Raw genomic sequence first — 21,664 nt, 5'->3', positions numbered from 1 at the left:
GCCTTCTGCTTGCTTACTTGCATGCTTGGTTGCGGCTTGCACGCTTGCCCGCTGCTTGCATGCTGTGTGCTTGCTGCTTTCTTGCTGCTTGCTTGCTTCATGCTTGCTTTCCATGTCCTTTCTACTTCCTTTTCACTTGCTTGCTTGCTCAACAAAACTCCAAACAAACATCATCTCTCACCATCATCTCTCAACATCTTGTCTCACCATCCCTCTTTGCCTCTCTAACACTTCTTGCTGGCTGCCAGCAAATGCAGCACACAGAAAGAGAAGTCTTGGCTGGCTTCACAAGAGGCCCTGAAAATTTCCAGTTGCTTCTAGACCCATATATCCTCAGCAGAAAAAGGCCCGCCACCAGTCGTGCTTCAGACCTGTTTTCATGTTGCTTTTTGCTTTGCTCTGGCTATGATTTTAAACTTCATCACCATATTTTCCTAATTAATACTGAGTCATGTGTCATAAACTTGAATCACCAAGATGTGGGCTGCATCTACTCCCTGATGTGTTTTTTATAAGCCAAACTCTTTTAGAAGCCCAAACTGTGCAGCAACACATCCAATTCTTATTAGGCTCATTGAATGTCATAATCACAAACATACTGGAAAAGTCTGCTCCATCAAAGTGAGTAAAAACCCAGGACTTATTAATATTTTCCAGTCCTTCTCTGTTACTTTTCAGGTCTTTGATTATATGGTACAGTATCCCTCTGCTCCGTTTGACCTTTTGGATTCACATGATGAACAAAATCCACCCAAAAAAGAACCCACATATGCTCACATGTGCTGTTCCCATCATCCTGGACACCTCAGTGTAGATCTGTTTCCATGGAGAAGCCTGAACTAAACACTGATGACTGCCAACAGTCTTATCTTGATGTCATCAGAAACATTTTGGAAGCTAACAGCTCTAATAAAGCACGTGTTGTAATAAAAGATCTCTGAATGCTTCAACATGGATTTTACAAACACAAAATAAACCTCATATTTGCGGTCATTTCACTCATGTGAGGTCTTGTGTGCCTGCTTGGGGTCGGTGTAGTCCAGACTGTTAATGGATGTAACAGATCTTTTGGAAATCCAGGGGTGCTCTATTTTAAGACAATGGAATGACGTTTATTTCTTGGCCGTCGTCCCAAAGTCTTTGTCGCTGACTCATACTCTACATAAGGTGTCTCATTTTATTGTGACAGCAGCGATTAGCCCCCAACTCCTGCTCTTGTCCTAATTGAACATGAGCACAGCCCTATAAAAATCCCTTAACACTGCTCCATCACATTTGATGGGTGATTACTCAAGCCTTGGGTCATACACCTTGTTAGCCTTGCCTTGGATGTCACGTGCGCAGTTGCAGAAGTCGTAAGCATGTCATTAAAGTCTCAGAGCTGATCCAGAGGGTGTCCTCTCAGCCTATGAGGTCATGTCACATGGTGTTTATAGAGATGAGATGGAGCTGTTGTAAGGAGGCACGCTTGCATCATCATTTTCTGCTGCATGCAAGAATTTTATGGCCATGCATGCATACAAAACACAAACTATGTGTGGCGTATTAAATCAAAAGCAACAGATGTCGTAGACTGTGTTAAAATCTCAAGTTGACTGTGCCAGTCTTTCCCTACAAGTAATCCACATTCCCTTAGGGATGTTTCAGCTTTAAGCACTGTTGCACAAAATTGGCTAATTTACACAGCAGGGCTAACTACAACCTGTTTTGTTTGGCTGAATTTTCCGTTTCACTCAAGTCAATACAGTTTAAAAAGCTGTTGCTTTTAAAGGAATACATTCAGAACAAACAAAGTGTCAAGTGTCAGATCGTTTTATTTTATCAGGAAGAAGAGGAACCTGCCTGAGGCAAGATGGGAGCATACATCTGCTGACTTTTCTGACAAGGTAGAAGCAGTAGCATTAAGGGAGGTGGGTTTTTTTTCAAAATCATAACACTGCCAGAATCAATAAGAAGCTTATGTTTGGAAATAAAAAGTCAGTTTTGGTCAAATAAGAGAGTAAAGCTGAAATGGGTCACCAGGGGAATATTCTGTCGATAAAACAATTTGTTTTGTCTGAACTATGACATGCTGCAACAAACTGAGATAACTCTGGTGCTTTTTAATCGATCTGTTTGCATCAGTAGCATTAAAAGGTCTCCATAGCCATCACCTTTAAACACCTCATTGGTGCCCTTTCCCTCATTGCGTTTCAGTCTCTGTTACTTTTTTGCTCTCCGTTTGTTCCAGATACCTGGGAAAATATAAGAAATAAGTTTGTGTTACTCTGTAATACTTTGTGTTTTCTCTGTCCATCTCAGTCTCATCTTCCTGTGGTGTTAGTTGGCAGCCACCACTCGTCCCTCTGACAGATAGACCACATTAGACTTGCAAAATGAAATCGAATCCTTGGCTTTTTGTGTTACCCAAAGGGCTCTGCTCATTGATTGGCTAAATTGGCAGGTTTCGACTGTTATCTGGCGATGAAATGATGCGGGGAGGAGAGTGAATGTGTTACTGGCAAGCAGGGACAGAGGACTCAGACAGACAAAGATTTGTGATTTCGGCAGACTTGGCGAAGGCTTGAACTGAAGCAGAAAGTTAAACCCTTTTGTATGACTTAGTTTTTCACATTTGTGTTTACTGATGAATAAACATGAATATCTGACTCAGTAGAATTTTCTGAGAATTGAATGAAAGCAGGGAAAAACAATCTACAAATCTGAACTGAGGAATGGAATAGAGCATGCAACAGACCCCCAAATAACTGAGAAGAGCCCTTATTAATTCCGCTTATAGATCCGGTTCTTTATCAATTCCCTTATTAATTCCTGTTGTGAATTTTCTTGGTACAAAAAGTAGTTTTACATGTTTTCTGTGTCAACAACATGAATTGAGTTAATACTGTAAGTGAATAAAATGTAATTGGTCCCTGAGTCTGGATAATTCTGGACATATTTATACAGAAACAGGTAAAAATTGCACACAATGTGACGTTGATGTGATGTGTTGTAATATATTAATAATTCAAGTAGGCCATCTAGTGTCTCAAAGTGGTTATAGCAATGGTTTAAGTTGTTTGGAAGCTTTCCGTAGTTATAAAGTCAGCCATGAGCTTTTCAATTGCCTGTTAGCTTTTGACATTTGAAATTCTCAGTATAATTGACAAAGAGTTCATGTGATATGTTTCTGTGATGAAAGTTGAAATTGTATTCATAAGCTGAAGTTATACTGATGTATGCTAACTGGTAGCATATCAATGCAGTTTCCCATATATGTAAGCATCAAGCTTGCTCTATTTTGTTATTTTGGCTAATAAGGTGATTTATACCATTTCGAATGTACTGAATATGAATCTCCTGAGAGAGTGATGTACATTTCTTTATGAAGTCAGTTCTTCAGTAAAACTTCAAGCTGAAAATCCTGAATCAAAATTTTCTTGGGAAACTGTTATCTAACTGCTAAGCTAAGATAGCTGCAGCAGACTAGTTGAAAGGAGGCCCGGCAGCTCCAGCACAATGTAAAGAATTGATAAGGGAATCGTTAAGCACAAAGGCTAACGATATTGATGGATTGAAACATTTCTTATTGATTCTCAACAGGAACCGGTTTTCGATTCTCATCCCTATTCTTCTTTGTATTTATTCGCGGGGTACACTGTGTCACGCTGCTATGGCGTCACACCATTACGTTATTGATGCAGCACTCAGTTTCCAGCTTACACGCCGCCTACCATGAGGGGCACGGTTGTCTGTGGAAACGGGAACAGGACCAAGCTTAACCGAGCCAACCCAAACCAAACCGTACTGATCTAAACTGGACTGCTTGTTGGAAACGGGCCTTACAGTTAACTTCCAAGATATCAGAGTATGTAAAAGTACTTTGGATTTTTCAAGTACATTGGGTTTGTTTCAAACATGTTGTGATGTTAATGATAAAGTTTACTTAATCGACTAAAGCACATTTTTCCCACACACTCTTCATACCATCACTCAGCTGCCTGGAGATTGATTTAGTTCTTGGTGTGTAATGATGTGTTGCTCCGTTATGGACTCTTTAACCCATTGAGTTGCTCTGATGCCTGACTTCATCACACCCCAGAGTATTAACTTTGATTCAGGATCACTTCCTCTTCTCAAAAATAAATAAATAAATAAGAATCCTTCTTTTCACTCCTGAAGTAAACTGCTGCCTGAAGGCAAAGTAAGATTAAATATTTCTCCACTGTTGGCACAACGGATGATGGCAGGCGAGGCAGGGGAAACAGAGGAGACTGACGGAAACACATCCCACAGTCATGAGGTATTTTGTATTCCACTCTGTAAATCTTTTGTACTCAGTAGAGAAGCAGCTTTTTGGTCGTACAACAAGCTGTTTCAGCGTTTTCTATGGAATAGCTGTTTCTATTTCTACTTCTTTTTTTGACACCATCAACCAAATACATTACAGTCACTAGAATCAGTAATTTAAGGCTCTTGTTTTGGAAAAACACTTTCTTTGACTTAGAATATTGATCTCCAGGTATAAAAGGCAAGTCTTTTCCAACTAGCCCCTAGACGAGAAGGCAAACACTTCAAAATCGAAAGGACCTCCCTCTGTGCCCCATAAACAGACAGTCTGAATTAAATTAAGTATTGATTTCTCTTCGTATTAAAACCATACACATGGCTGAACGGACAACCGCTCTCTGTATTTGCCATCAACAAGGATTCAAAGCTGATTTCTTCGCCATATTTTATAACGCCACGGAGCAGATTTGATTGAACAGAGAATGAGAGTCATTTCTTGTGGTCGGGCAGGCGTTCAGAAGATGAATGGTTGAAATCTGATTCAAATCTAATTAAAGTGGCTGCCTTTGGCAAAAGCGATATTGCAGACACTGGTCCCAGAGAAGCACGCAGTGTTGTCAGAAGTGATGTCAGGGTGGCGTTCATGGAAAGTTTGGGGTTATTTTGTAGAAGTGATAGATCATTGTGTCCCAGCACATCACAAGGATAATCTCTATAATCAAACATATATTCTGAAGTGGCCTTGAATGACTCTCTGTAAAGTAGAACTACCACTAAAAATGTGCAAAAGATAACAATCACTGCACAGAGCTCTCTGTGAAAATTGATCTGTAAATCAAAAAACTGATGCTTCAGAAAACACAGCCTAACAAGGTTTTTGTGTATCTAATGCGATTGTTTTGGGATTAAGAGATAGAGAAGAAAGATATTTTACCAAACACCTCCAGGGGAAATTACAACTTCATAAGAAGCCTTGTTAATTTCTTATTTGAAATCAAAGAGGTTACGCTTCAAAATGATGAAATATGTAGACACACACATGCACATTTCCTCCCCTGACAGGTGAAGCTTAAACAAGCGGTTTTGAACGCCTCCTCTTGTTGTAAACACTCAGTCAGCCTCCCTGAATATTTCCTCGAGGTTTCCAAGAACTGCAGAGGAACTCTGATGGAAAGGAATCAAACATACGCTCCTTGATAATCTCTGCTTGGCACAAAGAAGCACACATGAAATCTCAAGTGGAAGCACGCAACATCCCACATTGTACACACTCTTTACCCTCACACTGTTTGAAGTAATGTATGCATGTCAGCTTGGCCAGAGTGAGATGTGTTTTTTCCCCAGCGAGCTCTCATTCGGTTCTGCAAGCCCCATCTGATGTGTGTGTTTCATGCCTCGCACTGTGAAGTGTAAACAACAAACCACATGAATTCGGTGTTTGATTAGTGCAGCACAGAGATGGAGACAGAAAAAAATAGACTAATAGAAGGAGTGCTGGGGAATGTGCGAGTGAATAGCAGCCATCTGGCCATGTGGGGAGATGAGAGACAGCCGGTGGTTAGAGCAAAAGGTCCCCTTGCACCGTTCCGTTCCTCCATCGTCAGATCTCTGTGTTTACCCTCCACACCACGGGGACTGAGGCACCTCACTTTGTTTAATCCCGCCCGCCTGCACAGCCCCCCTCCTTATGAGGCCTCACACTTCACTGGAGGGATGTTTGTACCATGCATGATTTCTGGATGGAGGATGTTTTGAAAGGAGGAAAGGGGAGGTGAGGAAGGGCCAGGTAAAGCTGTCTCTCAAAGGAAGTGTGGTAAACATCTCTGCCTTATTGATTTTTTGGACGGACCATCGGTACAAGCTCATGTTGAGCTGAGGAACTCTAATTGGGCCCACACAAGCTGTTGAAAAATTCCACCCCCAATTGATGCCAAAAGCATCATTTATTGCACAAAAATATGCATAAAGCAATGTACAAAGTATCGATAACTTTTTGCTTTTAAATAGAATCAGCCAAGATGATGTCAAGATGAGTCACATGTCATAGCTTTGCTTGTTAAAGACTGATGCATAGAGGCATTTCCTCTAAACATGTGGTTCTGTAGTGCTTAAGAATGGCTTTTATGCTAAACTTAGTGGCAAAAAAAATATTGAAAATAACACGGTACAATCTCTTTATCAAGCACTCATTTAAATGAAAAGTTTTAAAGTACTTCCCATATGGTCAGGGGCAGGGCCTGGGGTGGCCAGGGGCTACCATAGACATTTTTTTGGGGCTAATGGTGCGATCCATTTGTCGCATTAGAAGTCCGAATTTCCGAGTTCTGAGTGGGAACGCCTAGCTGGGACGCCACCCTGGGGGTCAGAATGTCTGGCTTGTAAGTCGGAGCACCCACACCATCCCTGAGTTTTAAGTAGGGGATTCCGAGTTCAGGGGTAAACAGTAATTAAGCTAACGTTATATCATTTATATTGTATAATTTCTGAATACTGTTTGTTGTGATAAATCAGCTTAGCTGTACATGTAGTATTATTCAGTGTTTATAAAGAAATTCTGCCGTTATGGCAAGTTTTTCCTACTTGGGACCTGGAACGCTGAACTTCGAGATTACATCATTCCCACTCCCGACTTCCCAGTTCCGAGTACAAATGGAACGCAGCATAAAGCCCTTAAGTTTTTTACAATCGGCCACCCCTATAAAAGTCACTGCTCCAGTTTGGCCACCCCACTCGTAAAAATCTGGCTCCGCCACTGCCCCAGCAGCCACCCAAAAATCCCAACTTGTGATCAAGCTGTGTTGAAAAAAATGTGTCTGTGTTACCTTCAAACCACCCCTGCAAATGTTACTGCCCCATGGCCACCTTAGTTGACAAAGTCTGGACACACCCCTGCAAAAGGAGATAAAGAAATCACAGGCAAAACAAACCAAAATTAAATCAAAACACAAGGCAGGGTTAGAGATCTTTAAGAACTTTCTAAAAAGAATCAGCAGAATGATGGAAGATGACTACAGAAGTCATTAAAAAGTACAACAAAGACAGTTAAACTACTGAATGAGAAAACTCAGGCATTTTAAAAGAATTAGTTCTAAACGGATAAACTGCACTCAGGTCAGTAAAACACAGCTGCACCGTAAAATTACTCATGGAAAGCTAAATAAACAAGCTCTTTGTGAGTTTAAAGATTGAGCTGGATTTTTCTGAAAATCATTGCTTTTCCATCACCATTCCCCTTACCACAAATTCCATTCCTATAACACATGAGGGAAACTTGAAGTCATGTGAGCAAAAACCTGACGGATGTTTCAGCCTCTGCGGTGTGTCATGCATCCAAAAGTTAAACACAGCGTTGCACAGAGAGCAATGAGCGATGTCAAACTGTCAACATGTTTGTTGCTGAGACTGGTAGTGCCGCACAAAATCTGAACTTGGTTGAGCGTAATGAGTCTTTCATCAGCGCCAGGTGTCCCCTGGAGAGACTCAGCTCCCCGAATTCCCAAACCAACATACAGGAAACAGCTAATGCCCTTTTAACCCTCTCTGCTTGTGTGCGTCTGTGAGGTTACATGTGTGAATGAGTTATTTCACCCTCCTTCCCTAGCCGATGTGTCTTTTTCCCTCTCCACCTGGAAAAAGTGACTCATTACAGTGAAAGTGTTTGCTCGTGTTGGGGAACACAGCACAGATACAGGTCAGTATTTCTTCAGCGTCATAGTCCAGAGAATCTGTGTCTAATCCCAATCGCCTGCAGCATAGCAGAAGAATTTACACTCAACAGATGAGTCTTCTGGATTGTCTGGAGGTGAGCATAAAATATAGCCTCAGAAGTCTCTGCTAACATTTTTCAGCTCTAAATGAACTATTTCCACATGCTGTACCAGATGGTTGAGCAGCTTGCTGTAGCGTGGAATCACAAAGCCAGACAAACTGTAATGTGAGCCCAAGAAAGCTTCAAGGGCTGGAGGAATAAGGAACATTCAGATTTCATTATTTCTCCGCCAAGTGGCAGATTTTGTTTTTCAGCTGCATGGATTAGGAGTTAATTTGTCCAGGAGCTTTACCAGTGAATAATTGTGTTCATCATTGAAAATTCAGTGGAAATGACTTTAATGTGGTTTGCTGTACCTGCATACAATACAGAGACACTATTCAAGGTCTAAAGTGTTTTCAATGAAATTTCAAAGCCAGACAAAATCAGGAACATTCGTGTTCGATTACAGGACGCCAGCTGTAAACCACAATTCAATTTGTTTATCCTTATCGTACATTTAATATCATGGCTCCCCCAATCCCCTGTACGACATCTGCTACTTTCTGGCCCTCTGCTTATCATGACAAATTATGGCGGCTCCTCTTTTCCCTCTGCAACACGTTAATGATCAGCTGCAAAAACCCGGAGGCAGAGAAACAGAAGCACAAAAAACTTGAACTCTCACAGGCAGTAGCATCCAAGTCTTCTGAAAATAAAGAGAGAACTTATAAAAGAAGCCCAATCTACCAGGGGAGGAATTAAAGCTCAGTAGGGAGTTCGGATGACTCACAACCAGCCAAGCAAAACATCAGACTGACACAAACACTCACACACATTTCCAAGGCTTTTATGTGTGTAGTTCCAAGGGGGGCTGTTTCTGTTGGCATGGCTGGAAAACAACAAAAGATGATAGTTGACTATTGCTGCCTGTTCTTAAACGTGATGAACTCCCAGACATGCAGCAATGAGTTTTTGGAAAACATTCAAGCAATGTGGGCCTGTCTGGAGAAGCAGTTTGCACAGGATGTGCTAGTTTGTTATGATTAAATATGAGAATGCAGTGAAAGACAAGTTATACAACTAGAGGTGGTAAAGGTAGTCAAATTTAAATAATGGCCAAAAATAGAAAATAGTCAGTGACAAGTCTAGTTAACTTGGTTATTTTGAATTTCTCTGAGGATGCCTCATTCGAATTTAAGTTTAGACACAGTGTCTAAGTGGTGATCTTATTGTTTGGGGAGCTGAACAGCCAAAGGTATTTAAGGTTTGAGCTCACAGTTTTAAAACTATCATCCTCGCCTCATTTCACATTAAGAGCTTGTATTCCTATAGGAGCAAGTATTAACAGTAATTGAAGCCCTGTGATCTTGCAAACAGTATTTCTCAGGTCCAGCTCTTATCAGAGCCTAACAGTTGAAAGCAGCTGGGTATTTATGGGTGGGTCTAGGTCCACCCAGTTTTTGTCTGGGCCCAGTCACTCAAGCTGCTTTTTCTTTTTTAATAAATTACAATAATTCGATCAGTTTGACTGTCTTTGTTTCAGCCCCGTTGGCGGATTATGAGCTAAAGGCCCTCTGGAATGCTTAATGCCATTGTACTGTTCATGAAATTATTTGTGTGGCCTTTTAACTTCTATTCAGGTCCCACAGCAGGTTAATTTCAGGTTATGCCAGTGTTTTAAATGTGGTTCATTTGACGTGTTTTTATTGTACATATAGAAAAATGTAATTATATAACTTAATTTTTTTTTTTTTAATTATAAAAGGACAATTTTGTCATTAAAGGCAGGAAAAAGCTAGATTCATTACTTGACTGAATCTTGTAATAAACAACACTTCTTCATCTTCTTCTTCTTCTTCTTCTTCTTCTTCTTCGGGACTTCAAAGAGACTCCCATAACACACAGATGTGGCACGCCTGCTACGTAGTGTTGTGATACTGTACGTGATTGGCGGGAGAAATTGTGTATGTGTGCGCGCGCGTGTGTATGCGCGTGCGCGTGTCTGGCTGGGAACCTGCTACTGGTTTCCCATCAACCCACACACAGACACACACACACACAGCCGCAGTCAGACGGTCTCTCCGCAGGAACAGTGGACAGAGAGACAACAAACACTCCTCTCCGTCGCTTTAGAAAACTAACAGTTGTTGTAGAAGTGAAGTCGACGCGATGTTAAACGCGAAATGCTACCGTTGAGTCCGAGCGGGGAGCTTACAGTGAGGAAACGGCTGCTGAAAGTGGGTGAACTGTGACAGCAGCTGGAGAAATTAACCGACGGATTTGTTGACCGCACGTGGAAAGCGCCACTGAAACACATCGGTAAGTAACGCTAACTCCACATTGTACTTCTTTTTATGGCATTTAATGTACACATGAGTAGTTTGGAGCCCGGAGAAAAGTTTTTTTTTGATGTTTAACACAGCTGTTTCGTGTCGTTGAGGAGCAGCTGGCATTAATACTGCGTCAATCACCTTTGCTGTGGGCGCGCGCGTTTAAGCTCCCCTTTTTACCTGTTAAGTCAACGTACATGTTCAGTTTAACTCTTCCTTATTTCTTTTTAACCGACTTTACGGACTAAGCCTGCTTTAAAAATGTAAAATATTTACACCTACACCTTAGCTTCACCACAATGAGTGTTATTAAAACACTTCTGTCTGTCAAAAACTGTCAGTTTGTTGAACGGTGGTCCTGAAGGTGCACCGTGCCCCCTGTTTTTGACCAGCCGTTTTTATCTGTCTCTGTATCCTCTGTTAAAAAAGAAACTGAAATGCTATCAGAGGACAAGGTTTAAGTTGTAAAATGTCCTTTTTATTACCCCGGTTTGTTGCATACTTCTGCGACATTTCAAATGTACTCCCTGTTTTGGGTGTTAGCCAACTTGACTACCTGAAGAGTCTAGTCTGGACTGGCTCTGTGTTGTGTTGGCTAATCCAGCAACATTAGACACTTACCCTAAATAAACGAAAAGCAAAAAGAAAACAACTCATCATCATATGAGACCCTTTAATGGTGTGGTCACATATTTCCAAGAGTTCATTTATGCTTTTCTGGGAGAGATAGAAATCAGTGCGTCATTAAAGTTGATGTAAAAAAACATCACTGGGTTACTTACTGGTTGCTGCTTCTCTTTCAGTTATTGACACTTAGCTGTCTAGCTGCACACCAGGCTGAATGTCAAGTTTTGGTGGTTTATTTTGAATGGGATGTTGTACATTCTTGTATGCCGTACTACAACAGACTGAGCGGAAGGAAGATGCTGGTTTAACAGGTGCCAAGGGGCTACTCAGGGGCTCCGGGAAAAAAAAGTTATGTTAAAAAAAAAAAGATATGTTAAAAACAAAAGGACATCAAGTTTTGGGAAAAAACAATTTTAATGTAGCACCGAGTAGCTAGTGAAGTCCACCCTTGTGCTGAGTGAGATGCACTCAGTTGTTTGTATCCTAGTTAAAAATGGCATTAATAGGAGTTTATACTTTGGCTTCAAAATTTACTACTCTTTTGAATCCTTTATTGTCGTTTCCTCATGAGATCTTCTAAGGACTCACACTGTCATTGAAGTAAGGCTTCTGAGTCTTTGGCCTGGCTGGATTTGCTTCCATGCATCTTCTTGATTCTGTTTGAGTTGACAGTCTGTCAAGTGGCATCTGATATTCCTTGTATTCCTTGACCTGCAGGTCACCGCACTCTAGTAGTTTCACAATATTGTTTTTTGTTTATACCGTTACCATTTTTCCTTTTCTATTTCTTGACATGAGACACCAAGGTGCTTCTGATGTCAGATTGAAAAGCTGCTGGAACTTATGACATTTCGAAATAGTCTCTCTCAGGCCAACATTCACAGTTTCTACTTCTTTTGTCCTCTGCTTTTTGTTTTCTATTTGCACTTTACTGTAAGTTATCCTAGAGCCCCACATTGACTTACAATAACACTACATACACCAGGTGCGTCTCCAGTCTGACTCCACTCTGTTGCGTGTTGACTGTGTGCTCTTTTATCAGTCATCTCACATCACCTGCGTGTTTAGTTCTGCATCTTGTAGGACTGCCACACAGCCATCAAACCCGTTACCTCCTGACTCCTTATGTCACCAGTAGTTTTTTGGTAGCTTGAGTGCGCCACCCCCTGTCTTGCTTGGTTTTTCCCTATGGTGGATTGATGCGTCACAGCTCCGGCATCCACGAAGTTGAGACAGTTGGGTATCTGCTGCAAACTGCCGGAGCAGGGCAGCAGCCAGATCCAGGGTGGGCTGACACGTTGACTTGAATACAGACCTATCTGGTGCGGTGCCATGAGCTGAGCCAGGCAAGAGACACGTCTGGTGTATTTTTGCTGTAACTTTAGGTTGTAAAACAGGAAGTTGTTTTTAAAAGTCAAAACTCAATACAAACTTAACTTACTGCTGTGCTTCTGTGGCACGATGGGAACTACAAAGTGACTGAACAGAGCATAAATTGCCAGACCTTTAATCTAAGTCTTGTGCCTCACAATGACATTAACTAACCCACTTACAATAAATTATGGCTTCCTCCCTAGCAAAAGTTCAAGGCTTAATTTGCCCTGGTATGCTATAAAAGATAAGCTTATACACCGCCCTACACCTCAGTGTCCAATTACAGTTAGCATAATGTAAACTGTGGAGCTGGCTGCCTCCCTGTGTGTCCACCAGCTCGGCTTGTTCTGCTGCCAGTGAGAAGAGATATCCTTGAAGGAAGACACAGACTTTTTCTTTTAGACAATCATATTATGTAAAGGGAAATCAAAAAACAAGCCTGAGTGAGTTTCTTTCAAACAGGGAGGAATCTGACTCACTGAGACTAGGATAATGCTGTCTATGCCACAGTCTTAAGCAACATCTGTCTGTTTTGTTACTGTTAAAAGGAGAAGTGGTTAAATTAGAAACAAGGCGGTTGATTTTTTTGTTGACTCTGAGTTTTTTGGTTGCCCCCCCCCAGTTAATCATTCAACTCTATTATTCTAGGAATCTATACCGACAAAAGTAAGGTTGCTTGTAGCTAAACCTTATGCAAACCTATTACACACACACAGACACTCACCTCTGTATTGTCAGTGGCTGAAACGGTTTGCCAGTGTATGATTGAGTCATTGTGATAATGATCCCTGCACGGTGCACTTTTTGCAGAGATCTATTTGTAAGTGCTCTTTGTTTGCTTTTCCACTGTTTACCCTCCACTGCTCAGTCCCTCCCAAAGGTTTCATTGCCATCAGGTGCCGTGCAGTAAAGGATGTGCTCATTACAGGGTCCTGGCATGTCATTCACTGATTCATCATAACTCCATGACTCCCTTACACAACCATCTAAAATTTACATAAGAAAACAATCAAGCCTTACATTCTTCTTTTTTTAACTAGTGGTATCTAAATCACTGAATTAACATCAACAGGACAGAATTTATCCCTGTGAACACGGCCATTCAGCTTTTGTCCCCATAGTATACAATGTACAATTAGTTCACATTAAAGAGGATAAAGGAATGAGGAATGTGAAGAGGGTGAATTAATTTCATCCTCCTCTCTCATGATCATCCTCAAAAGTGCTTCCTATAAGAGCACCTCAGAGTATTTAATTGCTCCTTCTGGAACAAAAGGGCCCAAGGATTACGGTATGTTCGCGCAAAAAAGGGAGGGTACCAGTTTGTCTGACAGTTTAATCCATGTATGCTAGGTCCAACTTTCTCCCTAATAAAGATAAATTCATTCTTTTCTTTCTTGGTTCGACACGAGGAATCAAGATTTCCTGCTTTCTTCAGGACAGAACAATAAGACAGTCATCTGATTACTATTATTATTTTTTATCTAGAGTGTAAAAATGAACACTTTGAAAATAGGATGTCACTGAGTGCTGTATGAATCTGCTGAAAGATGGAAGGGTGTCTGTGCTTGTTATTTCTGTTATTTTTCTCATACATTAACTTTTGTAGCGTGAAGTGTAGTGCTTTACACTTCTTAAAGGTACAGTGTGCAGAAGTATTACAAGCTTTCAGATTCTGTTATATTCATTTATTTAAAGGGACAGAACTTATGAATGAACATTCGAGTACAGCATCCATGGTTAATTTTTATCTGTCTGCTCGGCAGGTCATACCCATAGACTGTAATAAATCAATGTGGATTCCTTGACATCACTCGTCTGTTTCTGAAAAGGAGTTTTTAAACAAATTGTCTGTGGGAGCCATATTGGCAATGGGCGGGCTTTGAGCCTCCACACTAACAGCTATAGGGCGGCTGCCTGTCAATCAGCTGTGCTTTGCCTCTGATTAATTTTCTAAACTGCAGGGTTATAAAAAATCTTCTTTTTGGTGATGCCCAATTACTCAAGTTTCTGCCTTTAAAATCAAGAGGAAACTTCTGGTTTGAGCATATGAAGCCGATAAAAGTAGGGATGCACGATATCGGATTTTTGCCGTTATCCGATATGCCGATATATCGAAACCCCTTTTGGCCGATACCGATACCGATAATCACAAGTTTGTTTGTTTTTTTCACTGTAAAGAAAGCTTAAGTCTATCCTGTACTGGAATTGATATGTTACTCTTATTGTGACGGTCTTATTTGTTTAAGAAACACACATAAAACAAGACAAAAAAACATTTGATTTTACCATAAATAAGAAATGTATTATTTTTTCAAACTCAAGACATTCAGTATTGAAATACAGAAAAATAATTTCTTTAGATCACATGAACTTTAAATGTACAATGCATTTTTAAACATAACGAAGTTGCATTTGTTTATTTTAGAGCTACTTTAACAACCTGGTGCAAATAAATGAAGTGCTACATTTTATTTAAGGAGCTTATTTTTCAGATGGAAAATAATAATAATCCTAACTGAATAGCACCTTATTGGCTGTGCCTATCGGCAGAAATTTTCACATCTGCCGATACCGATAAACATGTTTTTAAGCTTTTATCAGCCGATACCGATATTGTGCCGATAATATTGTGCATCCCTAGATAAAAGACTACGAAGTGCACTTCATCAAGTGTCCACTTGGAACGAACTGATCAAAACTTCTACCAACACAAATTAATCTGGGCTCCCCATAAACCAATAACAAATATTTCATTTCATTTCTACCAAATCTTTTCCTCTTAATGTGGCTAGGTACTACACAGTGCACCTTTAATCTCTGTGTGCTTCACTTGTTGTTTGGGCATACAACAGCAGCATAGGAGATTTGCCCATTCTTTGTCTGGGATGGAGAAGAAACTGTGGGAGCTTTATTAACTGGCAGGCACATTGAGTTGCTTCTGAAGGAGGGATTTGGTCTTCCATCTCAAAACTTGGAAAGCAATGTAAGTCCTGGAGAATAAACCAGCTTGCATAAGCTGTCCTATTGTGCTTGTCTGTGATTAAATATTAAACATAAATTTCTGGAGTGTTGTTCAGTCTCTTCAAGGTTATATCAAAGACAAAAATCATCTTTGACTTAATGTTCCCGGCTCAAAAGAAAGCTACCACTGAGATTGAGAGAGTGTTGTTTGATTCCCTGGGGGCAGATTTGGAGTAGCACAGAGAAGAAACACCACAAAAGTTATGGACTTTCTTATGCTGACTTTCATGGCTTGTGTTATGAAACACCACAGAGAGTTTTACCTCAGCATGAACTGGAATGTGAAGTTGTACAACATAATAAATCTTCTTTTTATTGGCCCCTATCAACTATCATAAGACTTGTAAGTAACTTGAAAGCAGAACAATTTTACTGCCTATTTAAAAACGTGTTTTTGTCTCTTTTATGTAACTTAATGTTGCATTTATGTAGGAGTTGATTTTGATACATGGCAGGCTGGCGCTGACACCACAGAAACAGCAGGGCAGACGGCGCAATCTCTCAATTATTTTATGAGAGGTAACAGTCGCCATCTGTTCATGTTGTGATGCTGGATGTGGCACGCTCAATGTGACACCGTTGCATGACATCACTCTCTAAAGATGTAATCTATGAAGACGCGTGCACTGGGGGAGGCTTTTTCTGTAAAATTCATGGCCTTGTTCAGAGCCATGAGTCAACATGAAAGACATGCATGAGAAGCTGCAGATGAGGCGAAGTGTTGTATTTCATTCATGCATCTTTAGGAGTGCTGTGGGGAATGAAAGAAAGGGCCCTGAAAGTTTCCAGAATCAGTCAGATGTGAGTGGGAGGAGCAGATACAGGGGATGAATTGCTTCTTGAGGAGGATTATATTATCTGTCAGTTTGTTTTTTTGGCAGATAAGTCATCATTACGGTCCAGTTTTGAAGTGTTATTCTTTTGTACATCATACTCAGCCTTCGTTTTGTTGACAGTAAAACTGCAGTGTTTTATAATTGCTTTCAAATTGTTTGCTGTTGGAAGATGGATGGCGACTGCTGTGTAACTGAGCTCTTTGAGGATCCTCGTTAAGGGACGTGTGCCGCTCATCCTGGTCAGTTTTGTGGAGACTGTGATGCTGATTGTTGACGTGCTCACCTTTCTGCAGTCTCTCTAAGCCAGAAGTTTAACTTTGGCCATCTTTCATCTTATTCTTAAAAAAACAAAATAGGTGTTTTCATTGAGCTTTTGTTGAGCAAACCTTAAAAGCCTGTCAGCTTTCATATCACACAGTCACTAGGTGGCTCTGGACAGGGGCGTGTACACACTTTCAGACTGGGGTGGAACAATGAGGGCAGATAGGGGTGGCCAGTGTGTGCACACATACACATTATTACCTTTTAACCTCTTTAACTTCACTCTCTACTCTTAACAACTATGAGTAAAGTGATGTATAGTAGTGTATGATGTTAGTAGTGTACAGTGGCACCTTGACTTACGAGTGTCCCAACTAACAAGTTTTAAAAAACAAGCGTCGCCTAGACAATTTTTTTTGCTGCGAGTTGAGAGCTAAAATTTGGGTAACAAACCAGCTTCAGATACCCCACCACTGGCACAGCAAACGCCACAGCCTTCAGTGGTTAGCTCGCAGTGGAAGCATCAGTGTTATGCCTGCAGTTATTTTGCAAAACTCTCAGATTTTCTCAAAAAAAACCCAAACAAACCAAAAAAACTCTGAAAGAGTTGCAACTGATTGTGCGACGGTTCAATTTAATGAGACTTGCCTAACTCATTTAAGAAACATTCCCAAAGGACGGATGAAACAGCATTGGACAGTTTTTTTTTTTTAAATTTATGATAAACACTACAAATGAAAGTAAGCAAAGTTGGGAAAAAAGGACAAAAATCAGTGATTAAGATTTAGTTATTGAGTTCAGCCTTTCTCCTTTACCCCTGTCAGCATCTTCAAGTCGTCTGATTTCCAAGGTAAATGCTGACCATTATTTTTACAGTACATTCTATTGTACTGTGTTTTTTATGCAATATTCATTATTTATAAGTACATCTTTTTTAAATGTAAAACATGTAACGAACAAAGTGGTGTATTTTAGGGGGTCGGGTGAAATTAATGGCACTTTAATTTGTGTCAAAAATTGATTTGACATACGAGTAATTTTACTAAAGAGCTGGGTCACAGAATAAATTAAACTTGTAAGTCAGGTCACCACTAAATAAATAATGTAGAGCTGAAACGATTCCTCGAATGATTCGAGGTACTCGATTACAAAAATTACTCGAGTAATTTTCTCTGCCTCGAGGAATCGTTTAATCTTTAAAAAGATTAAAGAGTATCAGAAAATTCTATGTCTTAAAGAGAAAATTTTCATTTGAAAAATAACTGTTCTTTAACTAAAAAAAAAAGTATTTTATCTGATTACTCGATTAATCGATGGGATTTTCAGTAGAATACTCGAATACTAAAATATTCAATAGCTGCAGCCCTGAAATAACGTGCATGAGCAAACCTAATATGTTTAAAGCTGTTTTTAAGACCAGAAAAAAAGATATATCTTTAAACTATGAAAGCAGCAGTAATAGCAACAACATTCAATGCAAAAAAAGTTTCTAAGACCCCCCCCCCCCCATACTTCTCAGCAGTTAATCTCATGGCTTTGGAAAGCTCTCTGTTTTAAATAGTGCCACATTTCTAAGTAAATTCACTTTGTGGGGTGAGCAGCAGAGCTACTAATGCCACACTGTCTATTCTGAGCATTGACTCTTGTTTGGTGTTTGGGGGCTTATTAGGCATACACTTTAATCTGATATCATGCAATGCCCACACATCCATGCATTCGTGAATTTTAATATCTTCTTATTGGAGCTGTCAGAATCTATAATGAGAAAGAAGTCAAGGACTAATCATTATCCTGACTGGCTCATCGATGCTTTGTAAGAGGTGTGTTTTTCTCATTTTTAACTGTCATATCATGTTGGCACACACACACACATTTCTGCGTGCAGGACCATGTCCTTCTAATGATCTTTTCTCACTTGTTAGTATCCATATTCTAGCCCTCTGCGCACCTGTCAGGTCTATTCATAATTTCTCACCATCTAAATAACTCTCACACCAACTTGCCTGCCTCTAAGCTACACGAGCAGCATAGTAAATATACTCACTAACTCCCTCTTAGGTTGATTTTTTTCTCTGTGCCAACTGAAGGTTTAGCTTTTACTTTTTATGTCTCTCCATAAGAAATTGAAGACACACATTCAAGACACATCCACCTGTCTTCTGGGTCTCCTCTCTTCAGCCACTTCTGCCTCCGTGGCGGCTCCCATGGGTCTCCGAGCACATGCTGGAGCAGGGCCGTGTTAAAGCAGAGAGCCGTGGCTGTGCAGGAAACTCGAAAGACCCCACTCCAATGAGGTCCCAAGAGAGCCATGAGCAGTGACTGAACAGATTTCACATGAACACACTGGGCAAGAGGGGAAGCAAGGAAGCAGTGCTGCTCCTCTGACTGCTTGGCAACACACAGCCAGAGTTAATGAAGTGTTTTGGTGAAGGGCTCTGCTTGGGAATGGGGTGATAAGCAGCCGAAGAATATATGTGCGTCGTTTTCACTGCCACAGCAGCTCCTTGGCTCCTTTTGATACAAGCGTTCAGTCGTGAACTGTGAGCATTGCATAACACCGCTCAAAGTCAAACCAGAAGCTATGCATAGTAGCTGGCAACATTTCACCGCCTAGAGGCTCCATTCAGCCTCCTCCTCCTCCTCCGTCTCTTCATCCTGCTTGTTTTCATCCTTCGCATCGCCCTCCCCTTCATCCCCCCCTGCCGTCATGCTTCAGTGGGCCACCTGAGGGGGGGATATGTACCCCCCTTTGCCTGGTGACAGCTTGCAGGGAGATATGGGCAGCCTTCTCAGCTTTAGGAGCAGGAGAGGAGATGCTGGGGATTAGAGCTTCCACAGAGAGGAACTCCGCTGGGCTGATTCACAACGAGAGAGCAACAAGACCAGTGACTTCTTCACAAATAACCTTTTGTGCTGCAGCATCCAGTAATTGAGTGGGGAGGGGACTATAAAGGGAAAATACCAAGGGGAAGGGGCAGTCTCTGTATTATAAATGTAAATGAGACTGAATTCAGTGTTATGCATGTGTTGGTTGGGGAATTTGTGATCCAGCAGGCTCTCACAGATGTAATCAAGTTAGCTTTTGGTATGTGAGTGTAAAATCCTCTTCAGGAAAAGGCAACCTTTTGTCTCCAGAAGAAAAGCTAGAGTTAATCAGAGCACATGATGTTCAGCTCTGTTTGTGACAAGCACAGCACAGTCCTTCCTTATCTTCAGTGTCTTTATGCTTAAATAAGTTTTCCTACTTTTGATGGACAGTTAAGTGCAGAAAACTTTGTGCCTTGGATCAAGAGTGTTGCATTTTTAAATCGCAAGTCGAGGTCTATTTCTGAGCCAAAGTGTTTGACATCTTCTAAATTCCAAAGTAAGGCATATTTATTAGCCTCTCTAATTACTCACCACAAAATCTTGGCCGGGGATTTTGTTTACTGTTAAGTCCTGCTTTGCTGAAAGAGCAGAGGAGAAGGGAGAGGGATGGAAAGATGGATGAATCGATGGTACTGTAAACTGGAATCAACACGTAAAAGCATTGTTTAAAGACCTCCACACACTTGGAGCGTCTTGACTCCCAATTTTGTAAAGGATTCTCAAAACAACAGTAATTCTTTTGATTGTAAAAGGTGACATTCAAAGATTTGTGGCACTGGTTCAAGTTTGTGTTGCTGACTTCCAACACAATATATCCCCACATATTGCTACAGCTCTGGAAAAAATTGAAAGGCTGCTGCAACCATCTAGAGAACTTTTTGTCAAAATGACAAATGGTCAAAATATCAATGTCAGAACTTAAATAATGCAAAGTCAGCAAGTTCCTAATCATTTTTTAACAACACAATACCAATGTTTTAACCTAGGAAGAGTTCAGAAATCAATATTCCCTGTACATTTTGGTATGTTCTCCACCAGTTTCTAACATTGATGTTGGGTGACTTTATGCCACTCCTCCTTTAGGGAAGCACAGAATCAGATCCAACATTTCTGGTTCCGGTTCCGATACCGATACTGATACCTGGGCTTTGGGTATCAACTGATACTGATACTGATCCAATAAAAATGAAAACCAGCATGCCCTACGGTGGGATAAGACTGATAAGGACTCAGTCCTCTCACTGCACACTTTATCTCATTAGCCGTTCTTTTTGGAGGTCACATGATGTCATCTAAAGCTTGTTAAGTGACATTTGAATGAGCTGATGGTCGACCCAGTAAGTGGGAAGTCGTTTCAGACCTCTTATGGTCTGTCACTTTGTTGTCCCTAACGTTAGCTTCTTGGTCTTGTTCTTTTGAACTGCTATCTTTGAAGTTTGAGGGTTGACGGAACGTGACGCTCGCTACATCTGCAATTAAAGCATTCACACTTTTATTTTCAACTCTTTTGGCATGCTTGCTACTTGTTTTGTGTTTTTATCCAACAGACACCAGCTGTCATACAAGTAGAGATGAAGAATCTGGAAAAGTTTGCAGCAGGGAATGAGGTCCCTGTTATGAGGTCCATACTAAACTGACAATTCTTTTCTGGGATGATTGTTTCACAGAAATTATAATTTACCCCTTTACCCCGAACAATTCAAATGACACTACTCCATCAAAGTGAAACTTACTGAAGCTTTATCCCAAGGTTTCAATATCAGCGCTCTTTGATGATGTTTCCAAGAAGTTACAATAACAGCCATTCAGCCATGAAGTTTATCAGTAGACCAGTTTGTTTTGGTTTTCTTTTAAACTCCTAGAGGTTTTGCTTTTATAAGAATCAGTGAATAAAACTCTGAGTTGCTCCTCAGCTGCTAAGTTTCATTTTAAAGTCTGCTGCTCTGTGAGGAAAACCCTTCGTGCTCTGTTGTTTATTAGTAATCCAGTTTGATGAAGGCATTGTTTGCAGTCTGGCTGTCTTTGCCTCGCAGCAGAGTAATTCATTGTCTGGTTTAAGACCGACGGCTAGATTGGTTAATCAGACTTGTGTGTGTGTTTGTGTGGTATGTAGTTGCGAGTGTGTACAGCTGAGAAAATGATTAAGCTCCATAGTCCTCTTGAGATCATTTGGAACTAATTAACCCACTTCTTTGTGACTGCATCCTCGATATACACACAGCCGGGCCAACTAAACACAGATTTCCTGACATCATCAGATACTACTGTGTCTCCTGTGGTTTGATCCAAGTCGCTAAGAAAATGAAATAACAAGTTGAAGTTGG

At 40.7% G+C, this 21,664-nt stretch overlaps 1 protein-coding gene across 1 annotated transcript in view; it reads left to right on the top strand.

Moving 5' to 3' along the window:
• The first annotated feature begins 10,037 nt into the window (after positions 1-10,037).
• Positions 10,038-21,664, top strand: part of stxbp6 (syntaxin binding protein 6 (amisyn)) — an 84,852-nt gene continuing 73,225 nt past the window's right edge. The window contains exon 1 of the mRNA XM_074692307.1: positions 10,038-10,339. The gene's annotated coding sequence lies outside the window, so the exon portion shown is untranslated. The remainder of the gene's footprint in view (positions 10,340-21,664) is intronic.

This window comes from Halichoeres trimaculatus, unplaced genomic scaffold (assembly GCF_033239565.1).
Source record: "Halichoeres trimaculatus isolate MK-OKI-2021-1 unplaced genomic scaffold, fHalTri1.1 fHalTri1_scaffold_17, whole genome shotgun sequence".
Classification (NCBI taxonomy): Eukaryota; Metazoa; Chordata; class Actinopteri; order Labriformes; family Labridae; genus Halichoeres; species Halichoeres trimaculatus.
The sequence above is the reverse complement of the archived record's forward strand: the minus strand, read 5'-3'. Positions and strand labels throughout refer to the sequence as shown.